The sequence below is a fragment of the Tenrec ecaudatus genome, chromosome 9 (genome assembly GCF_050624435.1).
Source record: "Tenrec ecaudatus isolate mTenEca1 chromosome 9, mTenEca1.hap1, whole genome shotgun sequence".
Classification (NCBI taxonomy): domain Eukaryota; kingdom Metazoa; phylum Chordata; class Mammalia; order Afrosoricida; family Tenrecidae; genus Tenrec; species Tenrec ecaudatus.
This window is the reverse complement of record NC_134538.1, coordinates 103,049,819-103,071,716: the sequence shown is the minus strand read 5'-3', so window position 1 is coordinate 103,071,716 and position 21,898 is coordinate 103,049,819. Positions and strand designations below refer to the sequence as shown.

Sequence of the window (21,898 nt, the reverse complement as noted above, 5' to 3'; positions counted from 1 at the left end):
ATAAATAGATACATGTATGTGTCTGTATGTGTCTATATTGGTGCATGTAGATACATATATACATATACAGACTATGAGGAGCTCTGGGGACACAATGATTAAGTGCTCAGTCACTAACTGGAAAGTTGGCAGTTCAAACCAACCCTGCGGGTTCACAGGATAAAGACCTGGCAATCCAGTCCCATCAAGCTTACAGCTTAGCAACCCTGATAGGACTGCTTTGTCACATGGGGTGACTAGGAATAAAAATAGGCTTGGTGGCACTTAGCAGCATATACAATAAACATGTATAAAGCCAACAGTCTGCGCAGTACACATTTCACACTCATCTTAGACTCATGAGTAATATTTCTGAAAATTGAGCCTTTGAGAACCTTAAGCTTCAAACACTTTTGAAAGGGTTAAATAATAAAGAGATATTCCCCTCCGCAATGCGATTAGTATAGAAATCTGTATTAAGCTAGTAATGGAAGGAAACATTCTGATGCTGATACATGAGGGCGACAGGAATTATATAGCAATCATTGTCTCCAACGGTAAAACTTTGGGCGATTCTCTTATGTGATCAGAAACAAGACAGGAACAGCCCTTCTTGCTTATGTGATGATGGAGATCCTTCCTCATTGAATGAAGAATAGAAACACTATTAATACATACTGGAAAGAAGAACACTTAAATGATATTCTTATAAGAGTGCGCGATTACATCTGTTTCAGGAGAGCATGGTTTTCTTTCATTAACGAGAGCACTGAAATACAAATGTTTTCAGTCTTATTTATTTGTTTATTTCCTTATTTCCCATTTAGCCGTGAACTTCTTGAGTTCGGTGATCATCTTTCACACCTACTTTACATTCCTCACAACTTTCAGTAAGAAAAGTATTAAAAGACTCACATATCTTATTGTCTGGTTGAATTTTTGACCTGTTAGAAATAAGTTAAATTAAGTCACTAGTCATTGGTTTGCTGAGGAGCCCTGGTGGTGGAGTGGGTTACAGTTAGGTCAGCAGCTCGACCCCACCTGAGGGAAAAGGGCAGGGCTTCCTCCCACCCCACCCCCCATAAAGAATTAACGGTCTCAGAAATCCATGGGGGCAGTTCTACACTGTCCTGTATGAATCATAATGGCAGTAAGTTTGGTTTTTGGTTGGAGCAAAATTCCTAATTTGTGATAGGGTAATGACAAAATTCTGAAGCTTACGTTTATTGCAAATGTATTTCATTCATTCAGGCACCTCTGGACTGAAACACTCGATCTCATAGACCTGCAAAGAGACCGCTGTCCATTCTTTATTAATATTTCTGACAACTCTATCTTCCATTTACCAATTTTTGTCTATTCCACTTGTGTTTGCTTCCTCTTTCTGTCCAATTAGTGGTGCACACATATAAGCACATGAATGTTTACATAACTGCCTACACATTACTGAAAAACATGTGAGAATAGTATAAGGACCAGGCAAATTTAACTAAGCTTTTGCCATTAGAGAGAAGTGAATATTACTTGTTCTGTCTAATTTAAATGATGAGTTCTGATTTTTTTACTTGTTCAGTTGTCAAACATGTAAGAAGAAAACTTTGTGCATTTTTAATCTCATGCCAGAGGTTTTGATGAAAATAGAAATGAGGCATGACCCCTGTTACCCACTGGCTCATAATATACATTATTTTACTCTTTTTGAGTAATGAATGGAACTTACTTAAAGGAAAATATTCTTGTCAATTTCCAACATTACTTTAAGTTCTTTTTGTTGTAACTTAAATTCACATAAGCATTTAATATATAAATAGTGGTTGAGAACTTAAGTATGGTGACAAAGGTAGAACAGGTTTCTAACTTCAATGGAATGTTGACTGCAGTTGAGAAGAGAAAAGCAGAAACACAAAGAAATAAATTCTGGGTACTTCATTGCCATTGCGTTTGAGACTCATAGCAAATGGATAGAAGAGAGTAGAGCTGCCCCACAGGTTTCCGAGGTTACGTCTTGACAGGAGCAGACTGCCATATCTTCCTTGGTGGATCTGAACCACAATTCTTTGGCCAAGAACCAAGGGCTTAACCACTGCAATGCTTCCAGGTCTCCTTAAACAAACAAATAAGCAAACTACAAAAATCAAACTCACTGCCATCAAGTTAACTCTGACTCACAGCCACCCTACAGGACAGGGTAGACCCATTCCTGTGAGTTTCCAAGATTACAAATCTTTACAGACGTAGGGAGCCTCGCCTTTCTGCCTCAGAGCAGATGGTGGTCTCGAACTGCTAGGCTCGGGGAGAATATCCAAATCCTCTGTTGTAGAGCTGATTCGAACTCGCAGCAAGCCGCTAGGGTTTCCAAGGCTGTCTGTCTCTTTGGAAGCAGACTGTGCCATCTTGCTCCTCCAGAGTAGCGGGTGGGTTCAAACCACTGATCCTTTGGTTAGCAGTCCATTGCTTCACCAAACGACTTCCTTACCAAAGCCCCTTAACTAATAGATACATAATGCGCCAAAGAAAATGAAACAGGGATCATTGACCGGGAGTCAGACAGCGCCTTTTTGAAGGGACTGGTCTCTTTGAGAGCACACCTGATAGCCATGAACATGTGAGAAAGGGTATCCGAGGGGAAGGGAGTTAAGTGTAAATGTCTGTGAATCAGGACAAACTTGGCTTGTTCTATTTGGTGAACAGGACAAAGGCCTCCGTGTGTACAGCAGAAACGTACCTGTAGGAGATGCACATGACCAGGTACTCAGGGCCCAACGAAGTCCTCATAAAGACTTTGAACTCTGTTCTTACGGGAAATGAGAAGCCACTAAAGGATTTATAACATGGATCGGCAATAGCTTGTGACTCTCTTGAGCCCTTTTACAGCCCCTTACCACCACAATTCAGAAATTAAATTCAACCTGAATCACTGGAACCGACCACACTGGCCCACGGTGACAAGGGCTGTTTTGGTGAAGCTGGCGTATGGCCCCCAGCGCTGTGTTGGAGAGAGCTTCGTGGTGCAAATTCTTTCCAGTTTGGCCAGCTACCTGTGACAGAGGGTCAGCTATAGTGCTGGCTGTTTGGTCCAATACTAGCCTCGATGTTGCTGTGATGGAATTTACATGGAACTGGCATTCCTAATCAGTTGATTCTAGCTAAAGCAGATTGTAATGGTGACATGAGGGGGCCTCATCCAGTCCACAATGAGTAAAACACAGTTCTGCCTAAGGGACAAGGAACTCTGCTCCTAGATGGTACCTACTATCCATCGGTTCTGTTTCCTGGGAAAATTCTGCCTAACACCATGACCCTGTGCTGTGACTCCATCCCACCGCACTCTCTTCTATCCACCCGAGGATAAAGCCACTACCCAGCTAGAGAGGGGTCATAACCATGGCCCCTTCGCGAGTCCCCCTAGTCGGCCCTGCCTCCCAGTGAAAAAGTGCCTGCAGGCCTCCACCCCAACATATCCCTTTAGGGGGGCTGAAGCCTCTAGATTAGTGGTTCTCAACCTTCCTTGTGCCGCGAGCCTTTCCGTACCTCATGTTGTGGTGAACCCCAGCCATCAAATTATTTCTGTTGCTCCTTCATAACTGTCATTTTGCTACTGTTATGAATCGGCTGACCCCTGGGAAAGGGTTGTTCGACACACACACCCCAAGGGGTTGCGACCCACAGGTTGAGAATCGCAGATCTAGATGCTCCAGAACATGCCTACAGGATAGTGCAGGATTTCCCCTACTAAAAAAAAGCACACACCTATTACTTCTCCTATAGGATGCCTCAACCCCCTCAAGAATTAAATGCCTAGCCCTCCAGGGCTGTTTCTAGAACACGGATCCACATGACAAGCTAAACGTTCCAGGGCAGGATTAAGAGCAGAGCAGCCTATGCCAGATTCTATGGCAGCCCAAGACGGAGCCACTGAAGTACAGTCAGAATAATGTGCTCAGCGATTACTGAGGCATCGCGGGAAGGAGATGCTTCTGTGCGTTCGGTAGGAGTTTGGGAGGGGATTGTCGAGTTAGGCAGGGCTCGATAGGGATCACAGGGTTTGGGCCATCTATAAGAGACGGAGGGGAGAGAATAGTACATTCTCCAAGGGTAGAAAACGGTGTGCCCCAGGGCCTGTGGCTTAGGGGGTCCCAAGGGTTGAGCTTGTGAATGCAGGCAGCTGGCAGCGGTGACAGAGGGTATTGATTGGGGGCGAGGGGCAAGCCCAGTGAGAAGGCTGGGTCCTGCCATTTCCGGCTGATCTGGCCCACTGCGATACGGTGTCGGTACTTATAGCCCAGGACTGTCTTGTTGGCGCGCTGGTGGTGGGCTCTGTGGGCTAGAAGTACTTTCTCAATGTAGCTATTTGTACTGAGCCTGTCACTAGCTCGGCAGGAGGTAAAAATTACTTGACAGTCTCTCCTGGCTCTCACCCATCTGAAATGTGAGAGTGGCGGGGGATGGGGAGGGGGGGTCAGAGTAGGTGGGCACTGGGGAGAGCAAGACCTTAAGAAGTGGAGCTTTTGGTGAAGGAAAGGGGAAAAGGGAAGGGCGTGGGTAGGCTTACCCACAGTCTAGGGGCACCCGGGCCTGGCAAACAGGCCCCCACACTGGGGTCCTTGTACGCTCGCATCCCTCCCATGTGGTTAGCCCTTCACACTCACGGTGCTTGATTTGCTATGGAAAGAGAAGAATCTCTCTCTCTCTCTCTCTCTCTCTCTCTCTCTCTCTCTCTCTCTCTCTCTCTCTCTCTCTTTCTCTCATGCACACGCACACACATACACACCCGCACGATCAAAAATCACCTTGGAAAATAAAATCTCTGCTAACAGTTTTCGCAGCATCGGAAAGCGACGTTTCTGCACAATTCTATGGGCTCTCTATTAAACTGGAAATGTGCACAGTTCATCATCTGCAACGCACTCATTTAAGCCCATTTGACGTTTTGAGACAGGGCGATAACATTTTGGATTTCATTCTTGTTTGCCGTCTAAGAGTCTTGAGTTTGGGCCAGAAACCCAGGCCCTCGGTGAATGTGCTTTAGGCCCCACTTTCTGTCACGAAGCCAAGCGGACATGGGAGAGAGGGCGTAGCTGTCTGTTCCGACCTGATTTTCAGTTTTGCCCTTTGCCTCTGGAGCCAGAGCCCTGGCCCATAGCCAGCTGCAAGGAGAGAAGAGGGTGGTACTTTCTAGGTAATTTTAAGGGACGCAAACCCCAAGTGCAGTCAGGTGGTTTCAAGCCTGCACGAAATTGTTCCTGTTCAGGATTTGTCATGATGTGGGTTTTCAGCGAGGCTGTGTTTTAAATGATGAAGGAAGTTGTATTATTCTGGAGACAGGCATGTTTGGGCTGTTGGCTAATGGCCTCTGGTTTTGCTTATGGAGAGTTTTGTTAACAAATGGACATGTAACAAAATACAGCAGTGCTTTCTTTCTTACTTTTTTCTTGTTTCGCTTTCATTTGTTCTTTTTTCCCCCTCTTTTCTTTTTTTTAAACAATTGGAACCCAGGCGATAAAATTGTCAAAACTAAGCTATAGATTTTGGTTATTGTGGCATCGTTAATACTGTGTTAAAGGAAATTAGTCACTTTGGCAATCAAATACATCCCTGTAGTCTCCCACCGGTGCTTTTAAACAGTGCCTCCTGCTCACGGTTTGATAGGTCCTTTTGTTGAGGAAAGAGACATGTAGAAATGTATTCAAAAATTCTCTGGGAAATTTCCAACCTCAGGAACCTAGTGAGCGGTAATAGCCTTGAAGGCAGCTGATCAGAAAAGCTCTTCAGGGGCCGGCTCTCAGGTTTCAAGGTCACCCGAGCCCTGGTGACACTGCTTCAGCTTTGGGACCCAGGCGCTGCTGGACCAGCTGGCCTGCTGGTCTGGGTTTCCCCCTTGCCCTTGATCTTAGCCTCAGACCACTTTTTCTAAAAGAATGGGAGGTCAGAGCAGAAGTGACAAAATTAGTGGGAAATAACTCTGTGCTCGTGTAGAAGATTTCTGGCTCAGGGAAAAACTGACTCTAAGCACAAGTGGCTGGTTGCCTGGAACAGAAATATGCTTTCTGGTTCATGGTCAGTTGCATCCCTGGGGGAGAGTGACTCATTTGTACTGAGATAGCATTGAATTCCACCCATCTTTTGGTTCTGCACCCTACTTGTCCCAGTTGTTTCAAGAGATGGGTGTGATTTAAAGCTACGATGAGAATTTAAAAGAGGCTCTGATGTCTCCAACAAGGGATAGTTCTTGTTGTTGTTTGATGCCATCGAGCTAACCTAACTCATAGCTGCCCTCTGCTTAGCAGGACAGTCTCCCCAGGACTGCGCCGTCCAGTGGCTCATGGGAAAATCCCACGATCTTTTCATTTGTTTTGATTCTTCACAAATTTTTGTAAGCTCCCTCTTAGATACTCACTGCGGCAGCCGATAATGACAAGGAGCCCCATTGCCCCTCCGTGGACCGCACAGTGGCGTCGTGTTCAGAGGAAGAGCGTGCTCGCTAGCTTCTGTCCTGCACTCGCAGGGGCCATGCCCTACAAAGCAGAGCCGGAGGCAAGGGGCCCTTGTGGGTGTGTGCTAACGACCCAGAGGGCAAAGCGGCAGCTTTGTTATCACATGCAGACCTTGAATTATGGATGACAAAATTAACAGTAAGCTAACTAGGAGGTCCTTTAACCCCTCCTCTAGACCCTGTGATTGACAGCTCTCCCCTCCAATGGCTGTCGGGATCAGTCCCTCCAAGGGACACGCTCCTGGAGAGAGCAGAAGTTTGAGGGGCACGTGAAAGTTGAGAGAAGGAAGCAGGAATTGCTGCCACAATGTGGTTAATAGGAGACATGATTTCACCAAGGCGGAAGCCAAGAGCCACTGCCATCCAGGATTCTGACTCGCAGCAGTAAGTGTAGAACAGAGAGCTGCTCCTTTGGGTTTCCAAGGCTGTGAATCTTTATGGGAGCAGACAGCCTGATCTTTCTCCCTCCGAGTAACTCGTGGATTTGAACCTTTCAGGTCCTTAATTCAAAGCCTCATAACTCATTACACCACATGTGCTTTATCCAAAAGCACTCGGAATTACCAAGATACATTGACTAACTGCAGGAAGGCTAATTGTGTGTGGTCCTGGTCTGGATTCAGGCTTCTTTATAGTCAATTAGGTGCATCACTGTAGTATATTCCATGTGAAGGTATATTAATTTCTCTCCCCGTCTCATTCTCTCTTTCTCACATACACACACCTCTGTTGAAATGTATGCGTTAAGAATGGAGTTTGTTTCGAATCATACTTGTTTTGGAGGAGACAACATTAATCAGTGAATTTCCCTGATCTTCTTCCTTGAGCACACACAGAATTCCCCGCTAGATTTTCTGCATCCATTTCAGTAGGAGGCAATTACTTCGCTACTCGTGTGCATAGCACATTCCTGTTCAAATGCAGTCCCGGCTCGGGTTCCCACGGGCATGAACATGCTGACATTTTTATTGCAACTGAGCAGCACGGGACTTTCTTCGGAGTAGGTTCCCAGACACCAGAGTAAGCAGACTAGTTCTGAACCAAGTAGGATGATGGCAGCACAGGTAGCCCAAGAAGGATGCTCAGGCAAAGTCCGTGTGGGAAAGCTGGGTACAGCCCTCAGGAGACTCAGAACTCCAAGCCCAAAGGGTCAGAGGCACTGGACGCAGAGCCTGCCTGCTTCATGACTCGCTTCCAAAGCACCTTGTCTGCCTACTACTTGCCAGATTCAGTATGAAATGCATGACATATAGATTCACCCTTCAAGCTTAGAAATGAGCTCACCTCTGTATTAGAATAATCATCCATTTAAGATCAAAAGAACAGCATTTGCCCTAGGACAGAGGGCTAAGGAAGAAGGCTGAATGGAAACCAGGAAACCAAAGAAGTTAGTAGGGTAAAGGGTGACACATTGCCATGGGTAAGTTGAAACAAGAGGGATATGTATTGTCGAATGCAAAAACTGGAGATCTGCTCTGTAGACCTTCACCTGAATCTCTAAAGTTCCAAATGAAAACACACAAGAAATGATTCCACTTTCAAGACTCTTGCCTCCTGGTGGAGCGTGAAGAAAAGGAGGTTCCAGGTTCACAGGCTGTTGGTCCAGAGTCAGATGGAGGTGTAAGATATCATAGATATTTGGTCCTAAAATTCAGGTAAGTTGCCAAGCCGCTTAAAAATCCAAAGCACACCACCTAACCACTGCCACATGACCCACCCACTCTTCTACTAACTCTGTTCATCTTGACACCTGTGTCTGCGAGACCCTCAATGAACCTCTAAGTGGTGGCTCCCCCTTAGCACTCATCTGTGATGCCATCTACCGCGCATTCTTGTGCCTCTCTCCAGCCTAGGTTATGTCCTCACCTCTCTTCTCTGGCTCACGCTCTGCACCCACTTCTTTATAGGGTCCACTCTCTTAAAGACCTCTTTGGTCTCCTCCCTCCAGATGCTGTTCTCTCTGTCGCATTTCCTTGAATGGTTCCTAAGCATGAATTTCAAGACTGCGCATTCTTGCAACAAGCCCCCAAACCATGCTCCCTGCCATCGAGTCAAGGCCGACTCATAGTGAGCCTATAGGACAGAGTAGAATTGCCCCTGTGAGTTTTGAGACTTGAACTGTTTATGGGAGTAGAAGGCTCTGTATTTCTTCCCCAGAGATATAAGGAGCTTCAAAAAGGTCATAGAAATTTTAAATGAAAAGACTGCTTTCCATGAACTTTTTGAAGCCCTGGTGTATATTCCTGCGCACAAGCAGACCTGTGTGATTCAAAACCATTGTGTTTAAAAGCAAAACAGATCTTCCTCCCTGCTTGATACTTCTCCTAATTCCTACTCAACCAGTGGCATTCATCATTCAGTTGCCTGCATTAGAAGAGCTGAGAATGTTCTTATAATTATCCAGCATCTCTGAATCCACTTAGCTCCCAGTGCAATGTTCTACACATTTGTCAGTGTAAGAAATTAGCCAAGACTCTTAATGATACAGTCAGCCCTCTCCAACATGCACCTTACTCTACACAAACCAAAATTCATTTCCAGTCTCTTTCTTTTAAGTTTCATTGGTAGTTCATTCACATATCATTCAATCCAACAGTCCAACCATACAACAAAGAATTGCACAATCATTACAACAATCAATTTTAGAACATTTTCTTTCTTGTACTTATTGTTATTGTATGAATATTATTTTTAAGTGTGGCAAAAATATACACAACAAAACATTCTCTAATTCCACAACATCTACATGTAGAGTTCCGTGTCAGGGATGATCTTCATGGTGTACGGTCACTTCCTCCCTCACTTATGGCACCCACTGGTGAACTTTGGTTTCTTCTTTTATTTGCTTGATGTAATATTCACATATCATACACTTCCACAGTTAAATTGCTTTTTAAAAGAGTTGTATAGACATCATCACAATCAGTTTTAGGGTGCCCTCCCCCTCACATTCATTGTCTGCCCCCACTCCCCCTCGTGTTACCCATCCCCATTCCTGAGAAGCCATCGCATCAGTTGCTGTCTGTATGCATCCACTCCTCTGTGCTTCATAAACCGGGAAACCTAATGGAAACAATACAAAGCAAAGTGAAGCAGAAAGAAGAAACTAATATAAAGGAAACAATTAAGAGTAGAAAGAAAAGACACCACATTTAAAAGCCGAAGAAGAAATTCGGTCGTAAAACAAGCAAGCAATATTTGATCTTGGAGCAGCTTCAGGTTGGGTCAAGAAGAGGTCAACTGACCAAGTATCATATTATACCATGGTTTGATCCACCATAATCTCTCTCAAATAGCAAAGCTGGTCAAGTCCCTGGCTTAATCTGAATAGACACTCAGCAGGTGGATTTTCGTTTCCCAAGGATCCTCTGTAGCCCTCTACCAATAGGATGTTCATAATTTAGGCTCTGATACTTTTCCCTTCATCGGATTTGGATTTCATCAACATCTTCATTGAATCACACGGACTGGTGTGCATCTTCCACAGGAACTCAGTTGACACCTCCCTTATATGGCTGCTTGTTTGAATACAAGCCTTTAAGACCCCAGACATGATTCCAATTGATAGCAGGGCCCCATCTGCTGTCTTCACCCCACTTTGCTGTAGCACCTTTATCTTTGGTGAGCTCTTCATGAAGGCAAGTATCGAGCAGGGCCACATGATAAGAACTAACTGTTCTTGAACTGGGGCTAGATTTGGGAGCCTAGAATCCATCAGCTTGTCTACGGGTTATGAATGACTGGTTTACTTTGGTGGACGTATTATGACAAAACCAGAAACCAACAAGAACAAGAACAACAAAACACACAGAAGTACACACAAGAAACAAAATGAAAAACATTGTCAATTATCCCCCTGGGGTTGCATTGATAACACCAACAATTTATCCAATGGTATAGAATTAAAGGTACTGTTGATATGAGGAGTTTATGTGAGTATAGTCCAACTGAGAGCTTCAGTCTATGAGTTGTTGTTTTGCACAGATTGGTTTCTTAATTGATTGAGCTCTGGTTACATTGAGCATGGGGTTGATGATAGGAAAAAAATCCCCTTTTTTACAAGGGCATGTCCTTTCCTATCAGATTAATACCTGTCGTCTTAATGCAAGAGGAGCATTGAGACACTACATATATGGTGGTTCTGGGTCCCCTTTCATTGGACACCCACTAAGCCAGGGTCCCACCCAAGGTCCAACAACTGCCATTTCCACAGTCTTAGGGTGGCCATCCTCTGCTTCCCCTCCCATCAGAGTATTTCAGTCCTAAGTCCAAGGGCACTGGTAGTTTTGAGGGAAGGCTCACTACGTTTAGTATGGCTTCCGTGTCGAGTCCTTCTGGTGGTGGCCTTTGGGGGGATGCCATGCTGCCTGTAAGGCCAGGGTCCAAAGTCATCATGGTGCTTAGTCCATGGTGTGGTTCACCAATGGTTGGGTAGAAACATGTTCAAAGTGTCTACCCAGGACCATAAAACAGGCTTTATTCTCTCTTTAGATTCCCTGAAATTATTGTGTAGCATCCCTTCGGGATATGAGGTTGCGCCTCCCCACCAGCAGAAATATAGACATCTCCTCTGAGATGTAGCCGCTCCCCTCCGCTGGTCTGAACTTGATTTTCCAGTAAGGTTCTCCTCTCGTTCCTGTGGAGGGCCTGTGGATTTGCCGCAGCCTTGTCTCGACGTGGCATGACAGCAAGTGGAAGGTCTTTTCCGTTGTCCCCCTTGCGCAGGGTAAGTCTCCAGGGTCCCTCTAGGCTGGTCTAAAAGCCCATTTTTACCCACAACAGGGAATATTATAGAGTCTTTTGGTAATGGAAGCAATTAAAATATTTCAACCAAAAAGGTTAAGGGTTTGAGTCTACATCGACTTTCTTATAAAATCCGACATGGAAGACCCTGTGGAGCACAGTTCGGCTCTCAGTCCCATGGGTCACATGCGTCCAAGTTGATTAGATGGCAGGGCCGTGCTGATTTGCGTCTTTGTGTGCTGACTTTTCCCCGCTCCATGCTCTTCCTTACCATCCATGGAAGTCTCTGTACCTTTCCAGGCAAGACTCATCACCTGCCCTCGTTAATAACTTCCTTGACCACATCAGACTGCTGTAACCACTCCCACTCTCCCCAGCCCCATCTCTGAATTCCACTGGCACCTACCATCTGAACCGCAGAGCTTAGCACCTGGCTGCGCACTTGTCCGCGCTCTTTGGTATAAACCAGGCAGAAAGCCAGCCTCTTTCCTCAGGATGTACAGACATGGTAAATTCCTTCTTGGGATTTCCCAGGAATGTGACTTTGAGAAGGAATTTATCTTCTTTCTTTCTTCAGCAGTGAGATCTGTGGGCCTCCTTGTGCGTACAATGTGTTTTCCCTTTTGCCTTAGTTACCAGGTGCTTGAGAACGATTTCAGGGCCGGAGTGTAATAACCAGCTGCTGTCAGGATCCAGGTAATAGTTATCTAATCTACTTGCCTTCTTTTGAACTCCCTGTCCTCCTCCTCCATCTTCTCCTTCTCCTTCTTCTCCTTCTTCATTTTGTCATCTACTTAACTTGTAAGACTCCACACATCCTTTTGGAGCAAGAGAGATAGATGCTCTTACTGCACAGTCTCATTTGCTTACCTGGAGTGGGAGTTTTTGAGAATAGAACCAAATCATACCTTTCTATCAATCACCATCAAAAGCCTACAAAATTAATCTTTGCTGGCGGTCTAATACAGCTTCTTGTCCTGAAATATGTAGTTTGTCAATGTAACAAACTTTGAAATAAGTCAATAGTTTACCCTGAACTTGGGGAAAAAACATCTCCTAAAATGATGTCATTCTGATCAAGGACATGGAGCGTGTCTACTTCTGCTGGTTTTAAATATCAGAATAAAGCACAATAAGAGTCAAAAGTTATAGTTTTAGGTCTTTATAGTATCTAAGCATGATACTCAAAACAGGCCGGGAGATTAACAGAATCAATAGTTTACTGCCAGGAACATTTACCGGATAACCCAGTGCTTTTTTTCCTGCAGGCCCAAAGCCCTGCTGGCTGCCGTTCTGATCACATGCCATTCAGGTGGTGTCTGACTTTTTTCCTTCCTATATTCTCATCTCCACTCCCTCTTCCCCTGCTCCCAAGTGTAAGGTAGCAAACATTAAAATTGGCTTTCAATAAAATGTCTTGTGCCAGTTATCAAGTTCGTTTCTTTCTTCTTCCCCACCCCCTTTTATAATAAGCTCACCCAGGGAGAATACTTTTGACTTTGAAAGAAAACCACAAGAATGTAATCATAAAGATACCTGTAGACTTGGCCTGTATCCATACTTCCTGTGCCTTCACCTCCAGTCCCAGCCCCAGCCCCTCTCTCCCACACGTCCCCCACCCAACCCATAAACACCTAGGGCTGCCACACACAGACGGGTGATAGCAGGCACGGTGTGAATAGTTCATAAACGTACAAATACTTTTAAGACTTAAAATTTACCCAGCTGACTGGACTTCACCAGTGTGCATACAGCAAGGACTTGGGAAATTCTTTCTTTTGCTCTTTTCACCAGGATGGGAGCGCTTGTCTTTTCTGTTCAATGACATAGTATGTAAGCTGTCATATAAGCAAGACTGTGTGAAGACATAACTATCTACATTATTTACACGATCCAAAGACCTCCCCACCCCCCTGCTCTAAACCAGAAACAAAAACTCTTCAGCCACAGAGGCAAGTCCAGTGTGCAGGGGTGCGGTGCCATTTTCTGAGACTGTGTGTCTTTAGGGAAACAGACAACCTCATTGTTCTCCTTTGCCACAGCTGCTTAGCTTGAACCACGAACCCTGAGGTTCAGTCCCTAACCGACAGGACCTCCATGCTCCTTACCTCCCTGAACTGCGTGCCTGATGTGGGTAGATAAATTAAAACTCACATTAACATCGCAAGTAGTGTTTTCTGAGCAAATCAGTATGGGTTTCTCTTGGCCAGCCTCGGGTGACCTCTACCCTTACAGCCTGTCCAGAGCGCGTAATTGATCCCAGGCTATTTTCCCATGTCCACTGCCCTGAATCATCCCACTGCTGATGAACCAGTATTTTTTTTTAAATACGAATTCATCTCAGTGTGGCTTTTGTGAAACAGAATAAAGTTAGCAAATTGTTTGCATGGCAGGCAGCTTATCTGAGGAAATATTCTGTATTTCAGTGGAGCCCAATGTTTTGAATTTTTGTTCTTTGGATTCTAGTTATCAGTTCTGTTGACTGTAATAATAAATGGAAGTATTGATCATCTGATTTGGGTTATAATGTAAGAGGTGTTGCATGTAGTACCAGAAAATATAGGAATCCAGACTTAAAGTCATCTTGACCCTTTGAAAATGTGTCCATCAATTATCAATGATTATTAATGTAAGAAGTATATTTTAAATTTTTTCTTTATTTCTATAAGTTTGTTGTGTTTAGATTGTAAGCCTGTTTTGAAAGAACAAGTCTGGGTATTTTCGTATATTATTTTTTGAAAGAAATGAACATTTTCCAAATATTATATTTTCTAAACACAGACCGATACCATCAAATTAATTTTAGCAACTGGCCAATGTGAACGTGGAAATTTAGATATGAAGAGTGAAAAAAGAATCAAGCATAATCCACAGGCCTGGGTTTGTAATATGGTCTTTGGAAAACTTTCTATGAGAAATATATATATTTATAAAAATATATATAATATATTATAATATAATATATTATAATATATATATATATACATGCATCCGTTTCCATGACCCTGAGGCTAGAAGAATTACACAGTACAGTTATTGCTAGAAGGTCCTGGATAGAGTGGGAGACAATTTTGGGGGAAAACTCAAAATCATCAAAGAGGCCAGACTTAATGGTCAGAAAAAAGGCTGGTGGAACCCCCAAGACCATGACCCTGAGTCACCCTTTCAGCTCTGGAAAGGAACTTACCTCTATGGCTCAGTTTTCAGCCAAACAGACAAGCCTCCAAAACTCCATACTCATTGCCATCAAGTTGATTTGAACTGATAGCTACCATACAGCACAGACCAGAACTGCCCCTGAAGGGTTCTGGGACCTTTGGAATAGGGCGCCTCTTCTTTCTCGTGCTGAGTGACTGGTGGTTTCAAACTGCCGACCTTGCAGTTAGCAGCTCAATGGGCAACCCATCACCCCACCAGGACGCCGTTAGACAAATCTGCGTATGAACTTAAAGCACTACTGAGGCATGCACACCATGCAATAATCAACCACTAAGACCAAACGAGTAGCACCCACCCAGGGCAAGGGAGAGAAGGCTTAGCCAACGGAGAAAGGGGAGGCGCATCCAGGGAGGAAATGGACAAGTGATGTTCTGTGGAGGGGATTTCAGTCAGTGAAGCGATAGGTGTAGGAATTGTTGAATGCCAAACTGCTGATCACCTCCAAAAACCTTCACCCAATTCAAAAGAAAAGGTTTAAAAAAGAAAAACAAAGCAAAAAAAGAATTACATGTCTATGTATCAGAGCCACATGTTCTTCTCTGTGAGATTTAATTTGTTTATATTGATGGACAATTTGTAATATGGTGGTAGAGTGCTGAGGAAACCTGAGGGCACCGAGGGTTAGGCATTTGGCTGCTAACTGCCAGGTCAGTGGTTCAAATCCACCAGCTGCTCCTCGGGAGAGAGAGGAGGCTGTCTGCTCCCGTGAAGACTGGCAGTTTACAAAACTCTATGATTGCCGTTATGAGTCAACATCGACTCAGAGGCAATGGGAGAGAGCGCTAGAGTGAAGAGGTTGGCTGCTGGAGAACAGAGAGGGAGTCCTTTGCCCTTTCACCTACCTACTAATCAAATGCAGTTGCAAAGATAGACACTGAATAAATAATAACTCAACAAATAAAGCGTAAGCCTGTACACGCCACTTTACTTGTTCATCCCACTAACTCTTTACGGGACTTGATGCAACTACTGGCTGCTTCGAGGTGAAGCTCATGACCCTCCCTATCCGTCCCTTGGTCCATGACACCAGTATCCAACCCCCTCTCCTGCCAGTCTTTTCATGCAGTCTGTCATTCAGCCTAGCCATCGTATCTCTGTCTGTAGCTAAGTGTCTGCAATGTGTTTTTCCCAGTTAATGCGATGTGGACTAGGAAACCGTTGACCAGAAGTGGCCGCAGAGGTAAGGCCGTAGAAACCGACAACGAGGCTGGGTGGCTCTTTTGAGACTTTGTGCTTCCTTCAACAACCACATGACCTTCCGGGAGAGAAGGTTTGTCCGGAAAGGGATTTCCAGGCCAGAGAGTAGCCACCTCCTTTCCTTTCCACCAAGGAGCCAACTCAGCTGGCCCTGGTTTGGGTAACCAAAACCTCGCTTCGCTGCCGCAGCTCAAACAGCCAAGCCTGGAGGCCGTGCCACGCCAGCCATGGTAGCTGAGATGAATGCAAAAGGCCATTCGAAAGAGTATCCTCCCTCGCCCTCGCTTTTCCACAGTGCTTCCACACATGATCATGCAGTTAACCCAGCCCTTTTCATCAAGGGCAGCCTTTAGGGGGAGCTGAGAGTCCTAGAACTCGTGCCAATGTGGGAAGTACTTCTTTTTATGAATTAAGCAAAGCATGTGGTTCTTTCCATGTCTTTAAACCTCCAAACGCAAGTCAGAACCTGCGAGTATGTACGCCTGCTTTTACACGGATCTCTTGGTGGCGCCTCCTGGATTAGGGGGATTCTCCCATGCAAATGAGCTGTCGAGGAAAGCAGTGAACAAAGCCGACCTTTCATGTGGCTTCCCTACTCATTGAGCAAAACTTCCCCATTTACGGAGAGGCCAGTGCTGGATTCCTGGATTCCCAATACCTTCTAGACTTCCAAGGGACGCGCTGGCATCCTGTTGGCTAGTGCACAGAGGCGACGGAAAGACCCTACTCACATCCGCTCACTCCGGGAGGATCTGCTTTGGGATCCCGGGACCGCGATGGGAACGGATGAAGATCTCCTCGGGAGATGTGGTCCATGGGTTTAAGCACCATGGCACTGAAGATGCATGCAGCAGAGGATGTGTTTTAGCCAGTTCTCACGTTCAGTTGCAGATAACGTTTTTCAGTGATGAGTAACAAATGCACGAGGCCTCTTTGGGACCAACATGGGTTGGTTTTTTTGGGGGGGGGGTGAGGGGGTTTTATTGCTTGTTTGTTTGCTTTGCTTTCTTTTGAATTTGGGTTGGTTAGTTTGCCTAAGAACTCTCTTTTTATGATGAAAACATTCATTTTTGTATGAGCCCAAAGGTTTGGGGTCCTTTGGTGGTTTTTTTTAGAGTGATCGTGTGGTCTCCCATTTTAATGTTTCCTGGAAGAGCTGGGTAGATATTTTGTTTTGTTTTCAATTACTTCCCAGGAAGTCACATGACACTTTTTTATAGGATGTTTTCTTCCGACTCGCTGGTTAGTAGTTTAGTCATCATGCACCCCCATACCCCAAACCACCCCCAAAAGGATTTTGTTTTCTATGTAAGGTTCCAATTGATTTTCTATTATTGCAGAATTTAATTTTTTTCAATTATATTAGTTCTTCCCTCCTCCCCGTTACCCACGTTATATTCTGCCTGGCCCCCACTCCACTCCAAAAGAAATCACCGTGGTAGGAGCAAACCTCTCTACTGAGTCTGTAATCATTTGAAGACAAACGCAACCCCAAGAGCTGCAGGGTTTCGAGGTGCGGGGAGGCCCTTTCAACACAAATCCCCCTGTTCGCCAGGTTTCACAGCACCAAGTCCTCTGCATGCCTGATGAGAGGAACATAAGTAACATCGAGGAACATAGCATGAACATTACATGTTCTGGATGTGCCTCCTGTATGTATCTGACCTCAGAAAATGGGAACTCACTTCCTCGTGAAATCGACTTCTATTTAACTGATTGCAAAACTACGCCGCCCTATTCATTTTCAGAAGTATACGTATAAAATCAAATCTCAAAAACAGAGAGAGCAAGTCTTTGTTGTAAAACGTCAATGCTATGTTTTCCTTTTCAACAGATTTCACTACCTGCCTTTCTTATGTGAATTTAATATTGGGTATTTCTTCTACAGTGAATCAAATAGAAGATCTAGTAGTACTTTTATATTTTTCTTTCTTTCTTTTACATTAAAAGCCACCGTGTGTGTGTGTTACTAAAATACAAAGTACAGGGAAAATGTAATCTATATTCCATGGAGCATCAAGGAAGACGGCCGTAAGGATAACACTCGCCTCTGGACAGTGCTCCCTGGAGAAAGCTTTCACAAACTGTGTTCAATCGTTACAGCAGGTAACAAAGCATACACGTGCGCACTCAGCCGTGGACTCCCAAAGCTAACTGGAGCCTTCCCACCTTCGGAGGTGAGGGTACAAGAGCTAAGGATGGTCTATTGAATTGCCCAAAGTCTGGGGTTTCTGCTTCCTCACATTGCTTCTCTGATGCATGATTTGCTCGCTCCTTCTGGTGGTGTGGTGGTTATGAGTTGGGCTGCTAACTAAAACATAAGCAGTTTGAAACCATCATCCACTCCTCGGGAGATGGGAGGCAGATTGAGCTACTCCTGTAAAGAGTTACATTCTTGGAAGCTCCCAGTGGCTGTTCCACTCTGTCCTAAAAGGGCCACTGTCGGTCTGCAATGGTGAGTTTAGGTTTGTTTTTCATAAAGGTAGCTCCTCGAACAACGTTCATGGTCTGGGACCGACATCCTTGCCTTGAAGCCCCATTGCATTCCACTCTGCACGCAAGGTCTGCTGTTCGAATCTGCTGGCTAGCGGCCATTCCCATCCCTTTGCTTCATTTTCAGGAGAGAAAAAAAAAAAGCATATCAATATACAGCCAGTTCCAATTCACGTGGCCCCTTGTCAATCAGAGAAGAACCAGGCTCCCTCAGGTTTCAGTGGTGGGTCTGCGGGGAGTCGATGTCCAGGCCTTTCTTCTGAGGTACCTTTGGTAGGGCTCCAGTCGCTAACCTTTCACTTAGCAGCTGAGGGCTTACCAGTGTGCACCGTCTAGAGACTCCCTGTCGGTGTCATCCGGCACTGAAGATCCTAGAAATGTGTGTGCCTTCCGATCTTTGGGCAAAGAAGTGAACACCCGGACTGCTGTTATGTTTTTCTGACTGCTTCGACCGGGTACATGTTATATGTTTAGGAAAAACTGTTTGAATGGCACAAGACAGTCACCAAAAAAGGAGAGCTAGAGATCTACTGTGGCCTCTCGACAGATTAAAGACCATCGCTGTGTTTCTAGCCGGATCAGAAAGGCTAGTGAGTGAAGGGTGGGCCTCCGTTAGCAAAGTCAGCGTTCCCAAATCAACTCCACCACTTACAACTCTTGTGGCCTTGGGGAAGTTACTACCCTGCTCGAGCTATAATTTTCATTTCTGTAAATACCATCTACCTTACAGGATTTTATGCAGATTAAACTAGACAGTGTGTATACAGAGTCAGGCACGCAGCAAACACCCAACGATTTACCCTTCCCTGCCCTCTGCGCCTCTTTGAGAATCGGGGCATTAGAATCAAGCTGGCCTGTGTCTGGATATGTCAGCATGATTCGCAGAGCCCTGGAAGCATGTCTGAGACAGCAGGGGTCATGGCTTTATTTCATTGGCATGTGCCACACGTGCGGCGGCTGCATAATGTGCGGCTCTACCTTCCCCCCTCTGCCTCCCCCAGCTCACTGGGGCTAAATGGGGCGATAGACAAGGAAACACAGAGGTGAAGGGGTCTTTGTCCAGTCAAGTTCACTCATTCTGAAAAGCGCTTGTGACAGTAACAGGGGACAGTGTTTTGTGTGTTCAATGCCTTGACGTGTCTTGCAGAGGAAACAGGGCAGCTTTAATGTATGCAAAATATATGACCAGGTCTAATCTCCCCCATTTCTGAGCACAACCGTGATGTTATCTGACGTCATCGCAGCTTTGTGGACCGTGCCACAGATGTTTCACAAATTCAGTTCTTTAATGGAAATGTTAACATTTCGTGATGTGTGTGTTTATCATTAAAATTTTATAGTAAGCACTTGAAACAAATGTTTTAATATAGTCTTCGAATTACCCTTTGGGCTCCCAATAAAAAGCTCCTTATTGGGGGGGAAATGCAATTAATACTCAAAACAGCACCGTTTGCCCCTATTAAGAGTGACAGTAACAGACCCAGGATGCCTGTGCTGTTCTTGGGTGCTGTGGCTGGTACCACTGCAACTCACTTGGTACCCAGTCAGAGAGTCAATCCTGACATCCTGAGCCTTTCCTCAACCTGTCACTTGATCACAGAGGCTGAAACAAAGTCGTGGAAATAGATGCCCTCCTCCCTTCCCCTGAAGGAGCCCAGGTGGGCCCTTGGGTTCCACATTGGGTGGAAACCAGCAGCTGCTTAGCGGGAGAAGAGCAGGCTTTCTACCCTGGTAAAGGGCGGTTCTACTGTGTCCTCTGGGGTGGATCTGAGTCAGCGTTCAGTCCGGGGCAGTGAGCGAGCCCCTTCCCCTCCCGCACGCACCCTGTGGTTCAGCATTACTTGGTTGCACAGTGCCTGTTAGAATGGAAAACTAAGGCTTGGAGGGCAGGGTGGTCAGGGAGTTGAGGAAAGGCTGGTAATGATACCAACAGAATAATAGTATTTCTATGTGATCCAACTAAATAGGAGAAAACGGGCTTTTGTAGCAAACTATGAGAAAACTGGCTTTTGGCAGACTTTTTAGAAGTCTCCAGTATATGGTACAGCATTGACTGTCACTCCTGAGAGCGACAGCTAAAGAAAGAAGGAAGCAGAGCATTAGAGATTAGCAGGATCATTTATCCCTCGATACGTACATATTAGACTTGGCTAGGTAATATCAGATCCTTAGGAAAACAGCTTTCTAAAGCTGGCTCGTCTTTTCCTTGATCAAAGGGCGACCTGTCGATGGGTGGTGTTGATTTTGTCTGTTTCTCTGCGGGTGTGTGTCCCTGTGTTCTCTGAGACACTCTCAGCTCAGTTAGAATGAGAGGGGCCGGAGCAGTGACTTTGTAAAGCATGAGTGTATAAATCTTTAACATTCTTGGATTTAAGAATATAATGTGTTCTTCATATTGTTTTACAAACATGAGCCACAGAGCCATTAGATCAAGAAGCAAGGTGAGAATGTTCACTGCTAAGAGTTAGAATTTAACATTCACAAGTAGTCAGAGATGAAGCAGCGATTCCACACTGTATTTTAGAGAGAAATAAATAGACACATAATCACTTTACTTTTGGGTGTTGTTGGGCCTTTAGATGTGCTGGAGATGGTCACTGGAACCCCTGAGTCCAAGTAGTGGGCAGAAAGAAACTCCACAAGTAGCCAATGGTCAGACTGTTTTCTTTCCAAACACAGTGCACACATACTATGTAACAAATAGGTCAGCATGAAACAATAAAAATAAATCAATCCCAAAAGTAGAAGGTGAGCATCCACTGAATTATCATTTTTTAAATTTCCTAATGCTATATATATATATATATATATATATATATATATATATTCTTTCCAATAACCAGCCTCACCATCAGACTTGTTTTTAAGTTCAAAAGAAGATATCTTACACACAAGCACAGGCTGCGTCCCATCTAAAATCGTCTGTGTTGCTCTTAATGTGTCATATTGATTCTCCCCTTCTGAGCAGTGGTTCTTCAGTGTCAGTGCACTGCAGCTCATGGAACGAGTGATAGCTCACAGTCATAACCTTCACGTTTGCACGGGGACCTGAGCTCCTGGAAGGCTTACCATCTCCATACTGAGTTCTTGGGCTTGGACGGTAGCACATGTGTTAGTGTGCATTTTATATTCACACACAGTACACTTTGGGAGTCCAGTCTACTATTTAGGGCTGATTCTCTACAGATAAATCCTTTGAGCTCTCTATACAGAAAGAATTTAATTGTTTGTACCATATAGATACGCATGAACAATTACACACACGCGCACACACACGCACATTACTCCGTCCTATACTGGCCTTCTGTACAGGCTGATGAGGAGCATATACAGACAGCTGACTGGATGAAGAAGACATGGGGGGGGGACTCCCATTGTTTAGATTTCTGTCGAGGATATAAGAATATTTAATTTCTTTTATCTCTAGGGCTTTCATTATCATTTAAATTTCATTTTACATTAATTGATCAGGGATTAGTAAAGCCATTATGCAGAAATTAGAATAAGACAAGCCAGATGGAATGAATAATTCATGAAGTCCAATTACATTTTATTTCTGGTGTACTTTCAAACTTGCCTCTGACTTCTGTGCTATTTTGATGTGACAATGTTCACTGGAAATCCAAAGTGCTGTTTTAATTTATTGCACCCCTCTGGAAGGGAAGCATTTGTACGCGATGGGGGTGCATTCATACCTTTTCCCCCAAAACATCAATTTGAGGGTCTGGGTGATCTAGAAAATAGACACACTTCTAGAAGGTGGGGGCCTAGACT

At 44.7% G+C, this 21,898-nt stretch overlaps 1 protein-coding gene across 2 annotated transcripts in view; it reads left to right on the top strand.

The window, feature by feature from the left end:
* Positions 1-21,898, top strand: part of DYNC1I1 (dynein cytoplasmic 1 intermediate chain 1) — a 351,049-nt gene that overhangs the window by 303,817 nt on the left and 25,334 nt on the right. The window lies entirely within an intron of this gene.